General features: G+C 35.8%; 3 long non-coding RNA genes across 6 annotated transcripts; 2 read left to right on the top strand and 1 right to left on the bottom strand.

Moving 5' to 3' along the window:
• The first annotated feature begins 413 nt into the window (after positions 1 to 413).
• LOC112169016 lies at positions 414 to 950 on the top strand. Its single transcript, XR_005802114.1, has 3 exons — positions 414 to 515; positions 687 to 757; positions 860 to 950. It is a non-coding gene; the product is annotated as an uncharacterized LOC112169016 (long non-coding RNA).
• Positions 951 to 3,217: 2,267 nt separating this feature from the next.
• Positions 3,218 to 4,204, top strand: LOC121050149. The gene is made up of 2 exons (XR_005802115.1): positions 3,218 to 3,287; positions 3,962 to 4,204. It is a non-coding gene; the product is annotated as an uncharacterized LOC121050149 (long non-coding RNA).
• A 7,519-nt stretch (positions 4,205 to 11,723) lies between these two features.
• LOC112173859 lies at positions 11,724 to 16,308 on the bottom strand. Of its 4 annotated transcripts, none has more exons than XR_002925748.2 (7): positions 15,950 to 16,305; positions 15,454 to 15,845; positions 15,263 to 15,348; positions 14,643 to 14,753; positions 13,896 to 14,020; positions 13,176 to 13,402; positions 11,724 to 11,978 (listed from the first exon to the last, which is right to left on the bottom strand). It is a non-coding gene; the product is annotated as an uncharacterized LOC112173859 (long non-coding RNA). The 4 variants fall into 4 exon arrangements; XR_002925750.2 differs by having other exon boundaries at positions 13,176 to 13,348; XR_002925749.2 differs by having other exon boundaries at positions 13,176 to 13,393; positions 15,950 to 16,304.
• Positions 16,309 to 16,532: the final 224 nt, after the last annotated feature.

Genomic DNA, 16,532 nt, shown 5'->3' with positions numbered 1-16,532 from the left:
ACCATGTGGGTTTTCAATTTTGAGACTTAGCTATAGCGTTTTCTATTTTGTAACTCTACCGTAGCATTTTGTTTGTTATTACTTAAGACTCAATCCAATGAAAACGATTTATTATTTATTACTGACTACAATGGATTGGGGCTTGAGGAATTAGGTTTAAATGCTATGCTTTTTGAGTCGCTGAAATCTGTTTTAGCATTAACATGACTTGTATTTAGAAGCACTTTTGTTTGTATACATTTTTCACTCATTTGCCATTGTTATTACAACATATTGAACCTTGTAGTTCTTCTTTTTCCCAAGTGTTTCTAGTATTTGCATTATCTATCTGCAATGAATCTTAGAGCAATTAATATTGTAAATCGGGATTGTTATGTGTATTTTGATAAGTTGATTGTTATGTGTATGTAGACGGTCGGGTTTTAATGTTCATAGTGTTAACACATTCATCTTTTTCATAGTTGGTGCTGAAGCAGATGATGACAGGCTTCAGTTTCTTCTCAAGGAAGTTCAGGGTAAGAACATAACAAAGCTTATTGCCTCTGGAAGGGAGAAGTTGGCTTCTGTATTGAGATTATAGATATATTGCTTAATTTCTCCAGATATAGGATGTCATCTCGTTTAATTTTAAGTCCTTTTATTAGGAACTGATATGTGATTTAATCTACATTTTTTCTTTTTGGCAGGAAGCTGCTCTTGATTTGGTAGCTGTGATGTCAGTGGAGAATTATGTTTAATTTTTGATTTCTCTGTATATGTAGGGATATATGGTATATCCGCTTCTTTTAACTTTCTCACTGATAACTTACTATAGTCAGTCCACTTTTTTAACGGTGATTGAATTTCAATGTTGTGTCAGGTTGCATAAGGACAAATTTTAGGATTAAGGACTGATGTCGAATTCAATTTGGGGCAAATCTCAGACATATGAGCCAAGCCTTGGGCATAGATGTTGGAGACATCATTGAGTGTGAAAATATGTGCAAATTTGTGTATGATGTGCCCTACTCCCAAGTACAGGAGGTCAAGTTTTAGTAAAGGTAAAGTGAGAGTATCGTACCCAAGGGATTGAGTAACTCTACCCTAACTAGATCACCGTGAAAAGAAACCTAGAAAGAACATGCAAAGTCTACCTTTTTACAAGTTCAATAGTTTTGGCCCTTTGGAAGCCTAACTACCAAAAGTGATATTAACAATGGATAGTAGTGAATCGGCTTTTGAATTAATTTTAACTATATTAAAATTAAAGTGCCAAAAAAGCAAAATAAACTAACAAAGTGTAAGAGGTTTGATCAAATGAGATAAAAGGGGTTATAAGGCATCACACCTAACCTCCTTTGTGCAAATTCTAAATAACCAAATCTAACATGCTCATGCCAAGATGGAATCCCCCTCGGTTCTCTTGATTATCGAGTAACCAAGAAACAATTATACTAGAGAATGTATTGAAGCTACCCCTTGATTATTGGACACAAGTAGACCTATGTAGATGCAAGCTAAGATCCCTTGATTATCGGACACCTAAGTCACATCCACATGATAAGCTCAATTGTAAGGACCCAAGCAACCTTATTTGATTTCACAAGATTACCATTTCTACATTTGCAACATGCTTTAGTTTACTAAGTTTGTCAAGCCTAGCATACTTCCATGAAATTATCAACATTTACCAACCTTAGGTGATGAATCTAAGAAGCATAAATGATGAACAATTAAACTAGCAAAGTAAAAATTCATGGCATGATCCATATTAAATTTAACTACATAGTTTGTACACAAATTCGTCTAGGGCTAAACCCTAGCCCCAAATTTATTCTACTCACAACTCATAGTTCCATAAATTAAAGTCATAAACTTGTAAAGTATCAAGTTAAGAGAGAAAATAGTAGATAAAGGAAGGAATAACCACGGGTTTGGTTCCAAAAAAAAACCAAACCGTACCTCTAAGAACACTTTCTACCCTCCAAGATGCAAAATAAGGTGAGAAATGTTTCCTAGCATGGTATTTTTGGTTTCTAATAAGATAAAGGATTCAAAAACACCATGCAACTCCGCAAAGTCTCTTAGAAGTATGATGAGCAAGACTCGAATATGTGAAACTAGATTTGTGATTGATCAAAAGTGTATAGATACTTCGGTCTTGGTAAGGAAAAACCAAGAACTCAAGAAGCTATACACCTATCTCTACACAAAACTAAGAAACTATGAACTAAAGCTATGAAACTAAGAGAAATGTGTGAAGAGATGTGTGAGAAAGTGAGAGGAGAACATGAAAAACGTCCACCATGAGGGGAGGGTGTTTTTATAGGCCAAGAGTGATGAATGGAGTGTGGAGATCAAAGGAATGAAGGGCTAGATGTAAAGAACAAATGTGTAAGCACAAAATGTGGATCTAATCTTTAACTACACATGAAAATGACTTAGGAAGCCCATAGATATTTTGGTGGAGAAGATGAAGGGTAGAAGGGTCATTGGGAGACAAATGTGTAAGATGTAAGAGGAGGACCATTTGTCATCCTTCAAATTTTGAATTTCAAAATAACCTACACCTAAAGTCTTTCCATCTAAACTCTTTAACCCTAGTCAATAGCTGTTCCATCGCCTCCACACATGTCCTTGGCTGGAAATGGTTGGAAATTCGGCATTGACCTCCATTGACCCATTTTTTTGTCTGTTTGCGTACTTTCTTCTCTTTTCTTCCTTCAATTGAATCTCCACCGAGACTTCGGAATTGGCCTTTGGTTTCTTCCTACCAAATGTTCCTCCATGAGTTTAGATCATCCAAGTAAAATTTCAGAGCTTATTTCACCGTAGTGTAGCCGGAAATGCTGTCGGAATCCGTACTGGTCCGGTTTTGTAGTTTTCATCTTTTAGTCAGAAAGTTGGATCGATCTTTTGACAACCTTACACTCAGAATTATCTCTTTCACTATTCATAATAAATGATCCTTAGGATGTCTAAAATAGATCTGGAAATTTTCAACTCATTTGGAGTTCATTTGGTCAGTCTACCGCTCCTCCTTCCTTGCCTAGCTCAGTTTCTCCTAGCCGTAGCAGGAAAATGTCCTAAGATTGACTTTTTAGTGCATTTCCAAGTTTTTCCATTATTTCCTAGCATGATAAGAAAAAACATAATAAATAGATATAAATGAACACAAAGGTTAAGCAAAAGTGCAAGATTAGGGGAATAATTACTAGGTAATTATGGACCTAACAATAGACATATCATAATCGTTTCTTCAATCGCATATCATTTGCCTTCATACAGTCGTGATTCATGCTAAAGAAGTAAACTCCTCTTTTTCTGTGGAATTTTCTTTCGTTACTTGGGTTCTGCAGTTCTGCTACGTTTTTTCTTGTGTTACTTGGTTTGACACTTAGATACTCTGAATAATTGATAAGAAACTGCATTAGAGTTGGTATTGAGATTTGGATTGTTCAATATAAGGCTTTTCCTTTTTCTTCCTTAATTCTTCATATAGTCGTGATTTTTTTTTTTGGTGGGTGATTGTTCATCTATCAGAAACGAAAAGTTAATTTTGTGTACCACTGTGTTGTTTTTTTATTATTAGAAGATGAGTGAGGCTCCGAGCTTAGTTAGTTGGTTTGATACTTTGATTAATTGATTATAGTTTGATTTATTAGATTAGAAGATGTCTAACCTTAGTTTGATGAAATGAAGTTAGTTATTGAGTTCTGAGAAGCCTGAGGAAGAGATTAGAAGCTTTACTGAGTTTTGGTGGATACCAACTGTATCAATTTCTCTATCTAGAATAAGGTGAATGTCTGGTGCTAATTGTTTCATGTATAAGCTATAACTTGTTAAAATTTTCTGTATTGGGTAATATAATTGTTTTTGTTCAATGGTGGTCTACCCATATGTGAAGTGTGAGTCTTATATGTTAAGATGGCGGTCTGTGTAATTTTTAGAATAAGAACTAACTACCTGGTGTAATGTGCAGGTTGTCTGTATCAAAGAAGAGTTGCAGCTGTAGGATGAAGAATTTTTATGTTTATATTTTGATATTTACACTTGTAAATTTTTAGTTAGTATATTTATTATATGATACATTTTAAAATACCATATAAAGTACAGTACAGAATGTAGAGGTGCCAATTGGCACCTTATTTTTTTTAATCCAACCTCATAAATTTGCCACTGATATGAGTGGCATTCCAAAGCTACTAATATCAGTGTGGATTTAGATTATGTCTTGCTTTGGATGAAGTTATTCCACTGATGTTTTTTCAGTGCCTATTGCCCCAATAGCACCTACTATAGAGGGGACTAATTCCTCATTAGTGGTTGCATAGTGGCTGATGCCATTAGCCACTGTTATCAGTGTGCTTTGTCCCAATAGGGACTAATTCAAATTAGTGGGGTTTGGGGAAATTTGTAGTAGTGGCGACAGCTAGCTGGGGTGTGCACTTTAGTGAATCTTCGTCAGCTAAATGTTTTAGTTCTGACCTTAATCACTTTCTGCAGGCGTGTAAAGAAAAAAGTGGCATACGATTCTTGCTTGTTAAGAATCAAAAGACCAAATATTACTAGATGAACATTTGGTTGTAAGGGATTAAGAATCGAAAGACCAAGTATTACTAGATGAACATTTGGTTGTAAGGGATTAAGAATAGAAAGACCAAATATTACTAGATGAACATTTGGTTGTAAGGGATCAATATGCCAAGTTCTTGATGTTAGGGAATGCAATCCCTCCTGGGGAATTACAATCTCTCCTGTCATTTGTCAAGGCTCACATATATCCCGATGGAAAAGTAAACAAACCATTCACAAGACAAGTAACAAGGAAACATCGAGATTTAATGAGATTCAACATAATCCATGTCTACGTCATCCCGAGAGATACACAGTTCTTCATTATGAGAATAATTACAGTACAAGATACAGTTGAGCTAAATCACCATAACCCAAACTCGTAAACCCTCACTCATAGAATTTTCTAAAAACTCAATCCCTCACCCAAGATCTATACTCACTCTTGACATTTCTGCTCCCTTACCAAGAGATATACAGTCTCTTTCCAATGATAGTATCAACCATATATACCTTGGCTTCCTACCCATACTCTCTATATATAGGCACTCCAATTATAACCCAATTGGTCATAGGAAAAACCAAACCTTCTTGTACAGGAGAAAAAATTATATTCCTGATAGAAATAAACTTCGACATAAACCATGTCCAATTAGGAAGACAACCAAGTCCAACTAGGACTTACCTTTCCTAATTGATGAGAATTTAAATCCTAACACTTGATTGGTTCATGTAACAAGAGTCGAACCAATCTTCAATGAATGACACAACACAAACTTAATAATGTGTAAATAATGACAAAGTTGGATTATAAGAAAAATTTTATCCAACTTTGCAGCTGATATTTATTTCTCCTCGATCGGGTATGAGATGGTATCTTCAACCAAGAACAAGACTCGCGGGATTTGATCAAGTATAGCGATTTCAATTCCGAGATTAAGTCTCACATCGAAGCCTCATAAGCTTGCTAGGCTCATTTTTATAAAAAGGGGTCCTCATGGGCATGGATTAGGAAATCCATAGCAACAGCATTTAATAGAACAAGATCCGCGTTTATTTTCCCCACCGCACGTTACCAAAATTTCTCTTCAATAAAACCTAGTTACTACAAAACCCTAACTACTGGTGAAAAAGCAAAGACCCCATGGAGATGCCTGAGTCAACTCGTGACTTTTTTTGCATGGCGAAACAAGAAGACTCACCCTTGTCGCCCCAACTTGTACGGAACGACTCGCTTCTCATCAATGGCTTGCTTCCCATCATATTAGGGTTCTACAAGGTGACTGAAATCCGGTCACGGGTTAATAATGACGTCTATCTTCACGGACCATAGACGCTCTTAGCTACGAGATCTATGTCGGTCTTTTCATCTAGTATCATCAAGCTATTTTCTGAGACGTCTTACTATACAGAGTTGATTGCAGATCATCTTTTCGGCATGGGTGTGCCACAATGTGTACAGCCATCTATCCAAGAGATATTCCGGGCAGTGGATGTGGTCGTCCCCGATATCGTTATTGATGTTACCATAGGCGACAGAACGATGCTCATATATCGCGATTATGCTAGGACAATTGAAGATAGGGTTATAAGTGGAGATATAGGGCCAAGCTTATTCCTGCAACTAAATCATCAATTGATGGTTTGGAGAAAGTGAGAGTTGATAGTTTTCAAGGGGAAGAAGAAGAAGAAGAAGAAGGTAGCAGACCCAAGAAAAGAAGTAGGCAGTCTTGTGTTATTTGTCTGAATCCCATTGATGTTGCCACTGCTTCTTGTGGAGAAGAAGAGGGTTGGGACAAGACAATTAATCGCCTGCCCTGCTCGCATCTTTATCATGGAGATTGCATTGTCAAGTGTCTTAACATCAACCATGTGTGTCCTATGTACCGATACCCAATGCCAATGGTGTAAAATATTATTTGGACCTAATATTATCTACATTAAGTAAATAACAAACTGATTAAACTTATTACAATAAATGGAAAATATATGAATTATCTACCTAGACACCTAATCAGCTTTGGTATGTCACTCATATGGTTAGGAATCCATTTTGATAAAGATAAATATCTAATTAGTTGATATGATAATTATAGCATCTTTCAGAAATAACTCATTGGCTAGAATCAAGGATTCTTTTATGGGAAGACCTATCTAACTTGTATATATAGGTGTTTGAAATCCCTATTCACAATGTGAAAAACATTCAGTCATGCCCCATAAAGAGGAGTTAAACACATAGTTGAGTAGAAGATTTCTTGCATGTGGCTGCTTGAAGTTTTGGAGCTCGGATTATTTGTGTTGAATTAATAGCTGTGTTGCTGCTACTGCTTTTGAAGGAATGGTTGTTGTGCATGAAGCAGGTGATGCATCTCCTCTTTTTGTATTCTAGTTCATATTGTATTGATCATTTGGTTGTGTTTATGCATTTTTTGAAACGATCTTGGTTTGCTCATTAAGTTAACAAATGGTATCAGAGCCAAATTTCACAATTCATAAATCATTTTTAGAAGATCAAGTTATTGTATTTTGAACTAGAGTTTTGTGTTATGTTGAATTGCAAAACGTTTTGGGAATTTGGGTTTTGGTTAACAGGCCAAGAAAAAAAAAAAAAAATTCGGATTAAGATCGCTTTTGGGAATTATTGCTTCCGCTAAAATTGTTGCAGAATTGCAGGCACAAAGGTTATGCCTTCTGAGAACCATGTTTCGATTCAAAGCTTTAATTCGTTTTTTGTTGAATACAAAAACACTAGAAGCATTCCCGGCGTGCACCTAGGCTAGAGTAGATGGTGACCGGATGAAATTTAAGTCTTGCTGTGCTTGTGTCTATGAATTGAATTGAGTTAAATTGAAACGATTTTGTGCTTTCTCTGTGATTGCTTATGGATGGTTGTGCTTAATATTTTTCATTCTGCTAATATATATCTGTGATTGAACAATGATTATATGATAAATTGATGAATGTTTGAGTTAAGAAGTTCACTATCTCCCTGTAAATGTTGTCATATTTTCATTGAGAAAATTGCAAATTGAGTAAAGTTTCTTTTCAAGTGCCTTGATGTCTTGAATTGAATTTAGTTAAACTTATTTAGGTCACAGGTTGTTGCAAATAAAAATAGGCAAGTTGCACAAAGCAATTTCTGTTATTATTTGCATTTGATCATTAAGATAAAAATGACTTGGAAACTTGTGTTAATTGTTTTCAAACTATACTTGCTCGTGTCTTCCAAAGAAGTGTTAATATAGCATAGTTTGGTGACAAACAGCTTCACACATGATTTTGAATTCATATTTTGATACTTAAAGACTCTTCTACTGTCATAAGATGTTGATTGTCTTTTTGGATAACTTGAGTTCTCTAATTATGGGGTGAAGATTCAGAAACTTAAGTACATTATGTCTACTGCTACAAAAGTGTTGCCTAATGTGAAATTCAGATTTGGGGTATTTTCATTGACATAATATTTTGTGGTACTTGTTGTCATTATGGTTGATATTTTGTTTTGGTGTTTTATGTGTTTTTGAACTGCTTTTAACACATAAATTTGCAGAAATATTGTTAAATTGAAACTTTGTATTTTTTGAGTTTTGAAACTGAAACTTACAGAATTTTTCTTTTTGACTTTGCTCATTAGGAAGTATTTACATGAACCTTAATAATGTTTTGATGCTCACTAGAACAAACTTTAGAGCCTGGAGAGATTCGGTAGAGCGTTATATGATGAGGATGAGAATATAGACCTAGTCTTTCATGAGGATGAACCTGAGGCATTAACTAAAGATAGTTCAACTGAGGAGGTTAAGGTATTTAAAACCTGGCACAGGTCAAATAGAATGGCCAAGAACACTATTAGGAACACTATGTCTGACATTATAAGAGGTAGTGTAGAAGAACCTGACTTGGCTACTGACTATATGGAGGCTATTGAGAGAAAATTTAAAGAGAGTGAGAAAGCAGAGGCTGCAAGATTGCCTAAGGCTTTCCATGAGCTGAAGTATGAAGGATCTGGGGGAGTTAGAGAGCACATAATGAAGCTAATCCACATTAATGCTAGGCTCAGGGAGTTACTGATGGGAGTGAATGATAGCTAAGTGGTGCATGTTGCACTGCATTCTTTGCCAAATACCTTCAGTGGGCTTAGAACTAGCTACAATGCTTTAAAGGGTACCTGGACCATAGATGAGCTCATATCTATCTGTGCTGATGAAGAAGATAAAATTAAGAAAGAGAGAGAGCCTGCAACCTCTGTGAACCTGGTGGAAAAGCCAAAGAAAAAGAAGAACAAGCTTAAAGTCACCAAAACCATCACTAAGGCATCTGGAAACACTGCAACACCTAACACCACCAAAGCTTTTAAGTTCAAGTGCTACTTTTGTAAGAAAGTAGGCCATATGAAGAAGGACTGCTCAGGTTTTAAGGCTTGGTTGGTGAAGAAGGGTAAGAATTTCTTAAGTACTACATAAACTTTTTCTTTAGAAATTAATTTTGTCAATATTGAACCTCACACTTATTGGTTAGATTCTGGCTTACCCTTGCATATTACGAATTCTTTACAGGGATTCACAAAGAAGAGGGCACTAAGAAGTGAGGAAACCAATATCTGTGTGGGAAATGGCATGAGGGTTGCAGTGAAGGCTATAGGAACCTTAAGACTAGATCTAGGTTTTGGAAATTTTTTAGTTTTGGATGATGTTTATTACATTCCCTCGATTAAGAGGAATTTGCTTTCTATGTCTCTTTTGGTTAAGACTGGTTGCTGTTTTTACATTGATTTGAATGGAATAAAAATTTCTAAAGGTTCCTTGTTATATGGTTCTGGTGTTATTTTGGATAATTATATGAAATTGAATTGTTCAATAGCTCAACAAGTAATCTCATTTGTTGAAGACAGAAATAACACATTAAGTAACAACACCATCACAAGTGTTAAAAGGACCTTGTTCAATGATAAATCAGCTTACTTGTGGCATAGGAGACTAGGCCACATTTCAAAAGAAAGACTGCAAATATTAGTAAAGAACAAAACACTTCCAGAACTAGACTTTTCAGACCTAGCAGACTGCATTGAATGTTTTAAGGGTAAAATGACAAACTTAAGAAAAAAGATTGCTAGCAGAAGTGAAAAACTGCTAGAGTTAATTCATACAGATATATGTGGTCCCTTCAGGTATAGAACAATATGTGAAAATGTTTATTTCATTACATTCATAGATGACTATTCAAGGTACTGTTACATCTACCTATTTGTCAGAAAATCACAGTCACTTGAGGCATTTAAAATTTTCAAAACTGAAGTTGAACATCAACTAGAAATGAAAATTAAGACTGTGAGGTCTGATAGGGGGATGAATTTTATGGTAAATATACTGAACAAGGACAACAAAAGGGTCCATTTGCTTTATATCTGCAGGATGTAGGTATAAAAGCTCAATATACAACACCATATAATCCCCAACAGAATGGTGTTGCAGAGAGAAAGAATAGAACTCTGTTGAATATGGTAAGAAGTATGATGTGTACTCCTGGGTTGCCAAAAATGTTTTGGGGAGAAGCTTTAAGAACTGCAAACTATCTTTGCAATAGGTCCCCAAGCAAGTCTGTGGATAAAACACCATTTGAGTCTTGGTGTGGTAGGCAACCTAGTCTGCATCATTGCCATGTATGAGGTTGTAAAGCTGAGGCAAGAATTTATAATCCCAATTTAGGAAAACTTGACCCTAAATCTATAACTTGTCATTTTAGAGGCTATTGTGAAAAATCTAAAGGTTATAAAATCTATGCACCTCACTACTCACCTAGAATTTTTGAAACTCATCAAGTTAAATTTATGGGAGAGAGTATTTGCAATACAAAATTTGAAGATTTAACTGATGATTTTGAGGAAATTGCAGAAAGTGAGGATACAGAAATAGAAATGCCAAACTTTAAAAATAATGCAGAAACTGAAAGTGAAGTTCACAATGCAGTAGGTGTTGACTTAGAACTTGAAAAACCAAAATGTTGAAGTGGCTGAACCTATACCAAATCAAAATATTCCTGAACCTCAACAAAATGTAGCTGAACCTAGAAGATCACAAAGAACTAGGAAGCCAACTTTTGGTGGTCAAAATGATATTTATGAGGTTTATCTGCAAGAAGTTGAGAGCACTTTAGTAGATGATAATAACCCTGTAAATTTTAAGCAAGCTGCAGAAAGTAATGAGTCAAAACAATGGAAGAAGGCCATGGATGCAGAGATTGAATCCATGTGTAATAATGAAGTGTGGGAGATTGTGAAGCCAGATCCAAATCACAAGCCTATAGGCAGCAAGTGGGTGTTCAAAACTAAGAGAGATGCCAAGGGAAACATTGAGAGACACAAAGCAAGACTTGTAGCTAAAGGGTTCACACAAAAGGAGGGTATAGATTTTACAGAAACATTTTCACCAATTTCAACTAAGGACTCTTTTAGAATCATAATGGCTCTTGTAGCTCACTATGATATGGAGTTACATCAAATGGATGTAAAAACAGCCTTCTTGAATGGTGAACTAGAAGAAGTGATATACATGTCACAACCAGAGGGCTACATTGAAACTGGAAAAGAAAACTTAGTCTGTATACTTAAGAAATCTATATATGGACTTAAACAGGCATCTAGGCAATGGTATAGAAAATTTGATTCTGTGATTGCATCTTTTGGTTTTACTGAAAACCTTGTTGATGAATGTGTTTATCTTAAAATTGTTGGAAACCAGTTTGTCTTTCTTATCCTATATGTAGATGACATTCTCCTTGCTAGCAGTAACATTGTCGAAAAATTTAGATACACTACTAAAAATAATTGCTTTTGCGACGCCTATTTTGCGACGGCAATTTGGGCTTTTGCGACGGAAAATACTTTTTGCGACGGAAAAATGAGCCTTTTGCGACGGAAATATTGGCGTTGCAATAAGTGGCGTCACAAAATCCATTTGCGACGGTAAAATGCCGTCGCAAAAAGTATTTGCGACGGAAAACTGTTGCCGTCGCAATGGTTAAATTATTTGCCACGGATACTTTGCCGTCGCAAAAAGATATTTTATTTTAAAAAAAAAGTAGGGTGAATTGGTTGCGACGGATGCTTTGCCGTCGCAAAAGAATATTTCATTTATAAAAAAAAAAAAAAATGGTGTGAATTAAAAACATGCAAAAGTTATTAAGATATATTAACATTGTAAACTTACAATAAAACTAATGAAATGGTGCAATACAAAATGTCATAAACATACAAAATGCCACTCATAAACATTCTAGTCTGGTATACATAAACTACACCAAATCACATTAAATATTTATACTATGTTGAATCGAACAAACTATGAATTACTCAAGCTGTTCTTTAGCATACTTAAAGTTACAAAAGGTAGTTGAATCGTTGTCTGCATCTGCCCCATCTCCTCCTGAAATTGACAATTAACTCTAGTCAACAATATAGTCACAAGTCGAGAGCATGAAATCTACTTGCATCAAGGAATGCTAACAAAAATAAAAGGAAGATAACCTCAGTTTGATTTATAAATGATGTCAAGAGCATGTATACAAGACGAGAAGACGAGAAGTTGTGAGAGACATGTCAGATTCAGTTCAGTACATGACATTTTAATGAGAAAAGGCAAGTGCTAAAAAAGGATACATATCTTCTGATGTCAAAACCAATTAAGGAGTAAGAACAAAGAAGAAATAGCCTAATGGAGAAAGCAACACCCCCACCTTCTTTACTCTAAAAGTCATACACAGGAATCAGGATAAACAAAACTTGAGACATGAATTAGACAAAAGAGGTTAACTTTGCAACAGGGCTATAGTATCTGATCAGTTCAAGTTAGTCTAGTACTGCATTGTGGTCTAATCAATTCACATTTTCATTTATAAAAAACAAGACAGATGATTTACCTTTCATTTCCCTTTGTTAGCCATAGGAAAATAAAAAAAGGAAATGCAAAAACTGTATAAGGAAGCCACCCTGCTTATGCTGCAATTTAAGCTAGGCCAATACAACTTAGGGTAACATTAACTTGATTCACTGATTATTACACTATAATTACCTATTGACAGAAGAAAATCATGAAGTCTACAACTTGATTCATACGTATAATCAGTGTATACATTGACATAGACATGATAAAAAGTATAATATGATGATTTGTTTTTATCAATATCATCACAGCTAGGTTCATCAAAAAGTGTAGCAATTGATTTAATCAATAAGAGAAACCAACAAAGAAGAACCAAGCTCATTATTTTCAAGTTCATATCTACATCTCCCCAGAACATAATCACAGAAAACTTTTATTATCATGTACCAATTTAAACAAAATTGAAGACCCCAAATTTTAGTTTTCCTTGACATGTTTACAAAATCCCAGCTTCAAAGACCAGTAATGATAAAATTGGCTTATGCTTCAAAATCCCATCCAAACACTGAAGCAAACAACAATTAACTTTTACAACAACTCAAAAATTGATAATACAATTCCAAGCATATGCTTTAAGCAGAAAATAAGTATAATTGCCAACAATTTTCGAACACAATGAACAAAATTCAATTATGCCCATGTATATACGCAAATATACAGACAAACTAATGTTGAACTCACCAAATAGGAGCTGATAGTCTGAGCCTTATCTTTCAATTTAGGCTTAATATCCAACTGGTGAGAGCCGATTTTGACTAGCTGTGAATTCAAAGCCACCCATGATTTCCCACCCACTGGGTGACTTGAAGAGGAACACTGTGTGGACAAACCAAGCGTGATTGTCCTTCAATTTTCTGTTTTTCAACCGGCCTCATCAGTGTGACTCCCATGCATGTTCTCTACATTACCTAAAATAGCTAAGTTACAGGACGCACGCCATATGATAATGCATGCAGACAAGAATACTTCTCATATACATTGGTAGAATTAATTTTACAGTTTGATTCATCAATTGGTAATGAACTGCCTCCTAATTTGACTCTTATAAAAAAGAACTATCTTGTTTACGTTCCACACCATGGTTAGCTGTCACTAGAATACAGTGTTATTTTGTATGATCTTAATGAAGATTACGGAAAAAGCAATAACAGAGATGTTAGATTGATGCATTTTCAAATGAAATGTCCAGAAGGACATAAATGACACCAGCATTACATGCCTTTCTGAAGACCTTTTTTTTTTTTTTTGGCTCCAGGAAATTTCATTCAAGCAAAAGAGAAATAGTACTAGCTAGACTCCAGTGCCTAGGATAAGAACAGATGGGCTTCATAGCTGAAATGGACAAGCCATAATTTCAAGTCAACAACTTAACAAAAAAACAGATAAGAAAATGGGACAAACCATGGCTTGAGATCTTGAGCTTGCTACTGCATTGAATGAAATGTCCTTAAATGTTCGGGGAAGATTATCCCAACCAAGAATGCAAAATTTCAGAAAGGATCTGCTCAGGACAAACCATAGGGAACCTGCAAATCAAGATTAAAATTTGATTACTAAAAATGCAAATCTAATATATACCTGATGATATTTTCGGATCTCTATTTCCTTCAATCACTTTTAGAGAATCAAACCCATACTCCAAATCTGGGCTCAGATTCTTCACACAATGAACTACTTTTCGTTAGAAAAAAAAAAGGTACAGTATATGAAGTAAAGACATTTCCAGAACGCAGTTTGTCAACTGCACTAACTATTGCGGTACAAACAAAGGTAAGTAAAATTATAACGAGCTCAAGCCTTTTGTCCTCTTCTTCTTTTGTTATTTGTTTTTTTCATGCTGGAAGTGATGAAGCTCACAACAATATTGTAGCTTAATAGAATCAGCACGGGCTCAATATGACTTTTAGATGAGGAGATTACGAACAAAAGCAACATCAGTGACAATTTTTTAACCAGCCACTCAGAGGCAGTTCCATAAAAGTAACCCACATCAAGGCAGATACAATAAGTACCAAAAAAGAAAATCCAATTAACACCACCAATTGAAAACATCAAATTGGCTCAAAAAAGGCAAAGGCTTCAACTTTACACAATTAAATGCAAGAAAACGATCTGGGTATGAGCCAAAAGATTGAGAGAGCCATTCACCTTCATGGACTTGGGGGCTGAGGACGACTTGAATTATTGTCAGTTGCTATTTATCAAATATACCCACCTAAGTAAAGAGCCTGTGAAGACGTTCATATGTTTGATTCGTATCTGCAAAATAATTGTAAAAATTGGTAAGCAGAGACACGCCATGAAGAATGAAATGTCATATTTAAGCTCGAGTCTCTCAAATTGGCTGGAACTCCATAAGTATAGCATGATTGAAACAAGTTGATAATTCGTAAGAATTGGTTTTCCAGACATGAATTCGAGAATAACAATGCCAAAACCATACACATCATTTTAATTGTATTAGGATATATATCACTCTGAGTACTATGAAACATGCTAATACTCTTGGAGGTTAAGCATCATGTTTCCTCTGTATCTATGCAATAAAGAAAATTGCTACAGAAAAGAGTAATCATGAAGACATGTATCCAATCCTACATCAGTACATGCATATCCAGATCATTCCAATTACGGCGGCAAGTCGGCAACTAGTCCAACTAAAGTACTAAACCAAGTAACTAACCCAATCCAACAAATAACCCAAATTCATTAAACTAAGGAATCACAAACAAATAACAAATAACCCAAATTCATCAAACAATCCATACCATTTTCGTTGGCAAGTTCCACCGCAAATAACTCTGCCCTCATCATTCCTCTGATATCGATGGCACACAAAACAATCCTCGATCCACTGCTAAGTCAAAATCCACGAAATTGAATTCGACATCAATCATTAACCCTAAAATTTGCCCCAAATTGAATTGATTAAATTGAAGAAAATTGAAATTATACTTACATTGAATTGATTGCCGCAAATTGAAGAATATGAGTAGAAGACGAAGAGATGGACAGAGCCGACAGACAATGGATCTAAGGTTTGATCTTTGAGAGAAGTATAGAGAACGAGAGACTGAGAGGGAGTGAGAGTCTTCGTTAGGCAATCAAGTTTGGCTGGTTGGGACTTCGGATGGGCTTGACAAAGCCAGCACTCAATTACCGGAAGAAAAAAGAAGCATACATATAGATTTTTTTTTTTTTTTTTCAGTCCAAAAGTTTCGGGTGGGCTTGAGTCCTCCCAAGGGTGTACTTGGATCCGCCCCTGGCGCCACCGTACCGGTGGGTTTCGCGATATCGATAGTAAATCTTGTCAACTATCCTAATCACTATTAGAGTGGTTTTACCATCACCCTGCATCAGATTTAGAATCATATATAAATCTTGTCAAAAATTGGAAGTTTATAGAGAGAGAAGATAGAGAGAGAGAGAGAGAGAGAGAGTGGTTGCAAACTAACCGGAGGTCTAGTCACCAGCAAGCTTCAACCCTCATCCTCCTTATCCTCCTTATCTGAATCGACCACCGCTTCAAGATCAAGAAAACCCATATCATAGAGCCTCTTTTTGCTCCGCTTACACTCCCACCGCCGCCACCACGATAGGGCGTATTCATCGTCCTCCTCCTCCTCGGCCACGTCGTCAATGAAGCTCGATCTCCTCCACTTCTCACCAAATCTCTCTCTTCAATGGCGACCGAGGATCACTAGGTCAGGGTTTTGAGCTCGGTGAATGAAGCGTGAGAGAAAGAGGAGGAAGTGTCGCGTGAAAGAAATTGATCTAGATCTGAAGGAATAGTCGTATTTGTTTCATTTTTTTTTAATTATACAAGCGACGGCGGGACTATATCGTCGCAATTGATGTATAATTATGCGACGGTAATGTTATGTCCGTCGCAAAAACTCTTTAACATGCGACGGTAAAATAACCGTAGCACATGTCGTCGCAAAAGTTGACTTTTCGCGACGGAAAAGTTTTCCGTCGCAAATTTTCGAAGCAATTGAAGTTTTTTTTAGTAGTGATATGAAGGATCTAGGAGAGGCT

Source organism: Rosa chinensis, chromosome 6, assembly GCF_002994745.2.
Source record: "Rosa chinensis cultivar Old Blush chromosome 6, RchiOBHm-V2, whole genome shotgun sequence".
In the NCBI taxonomy this organism is placed as follows: domain Eukaryota; kingdom Viridiplantae; phylum Streptophyta; class Magnoliopsida; order Rosales; family Rosaceae; genus Rosa; species Rosa chinensis.
Note: the sequence above shows the minus strand (reverse complement) of the source record. Positions and strands in the feature narration are given on the sequence as shown.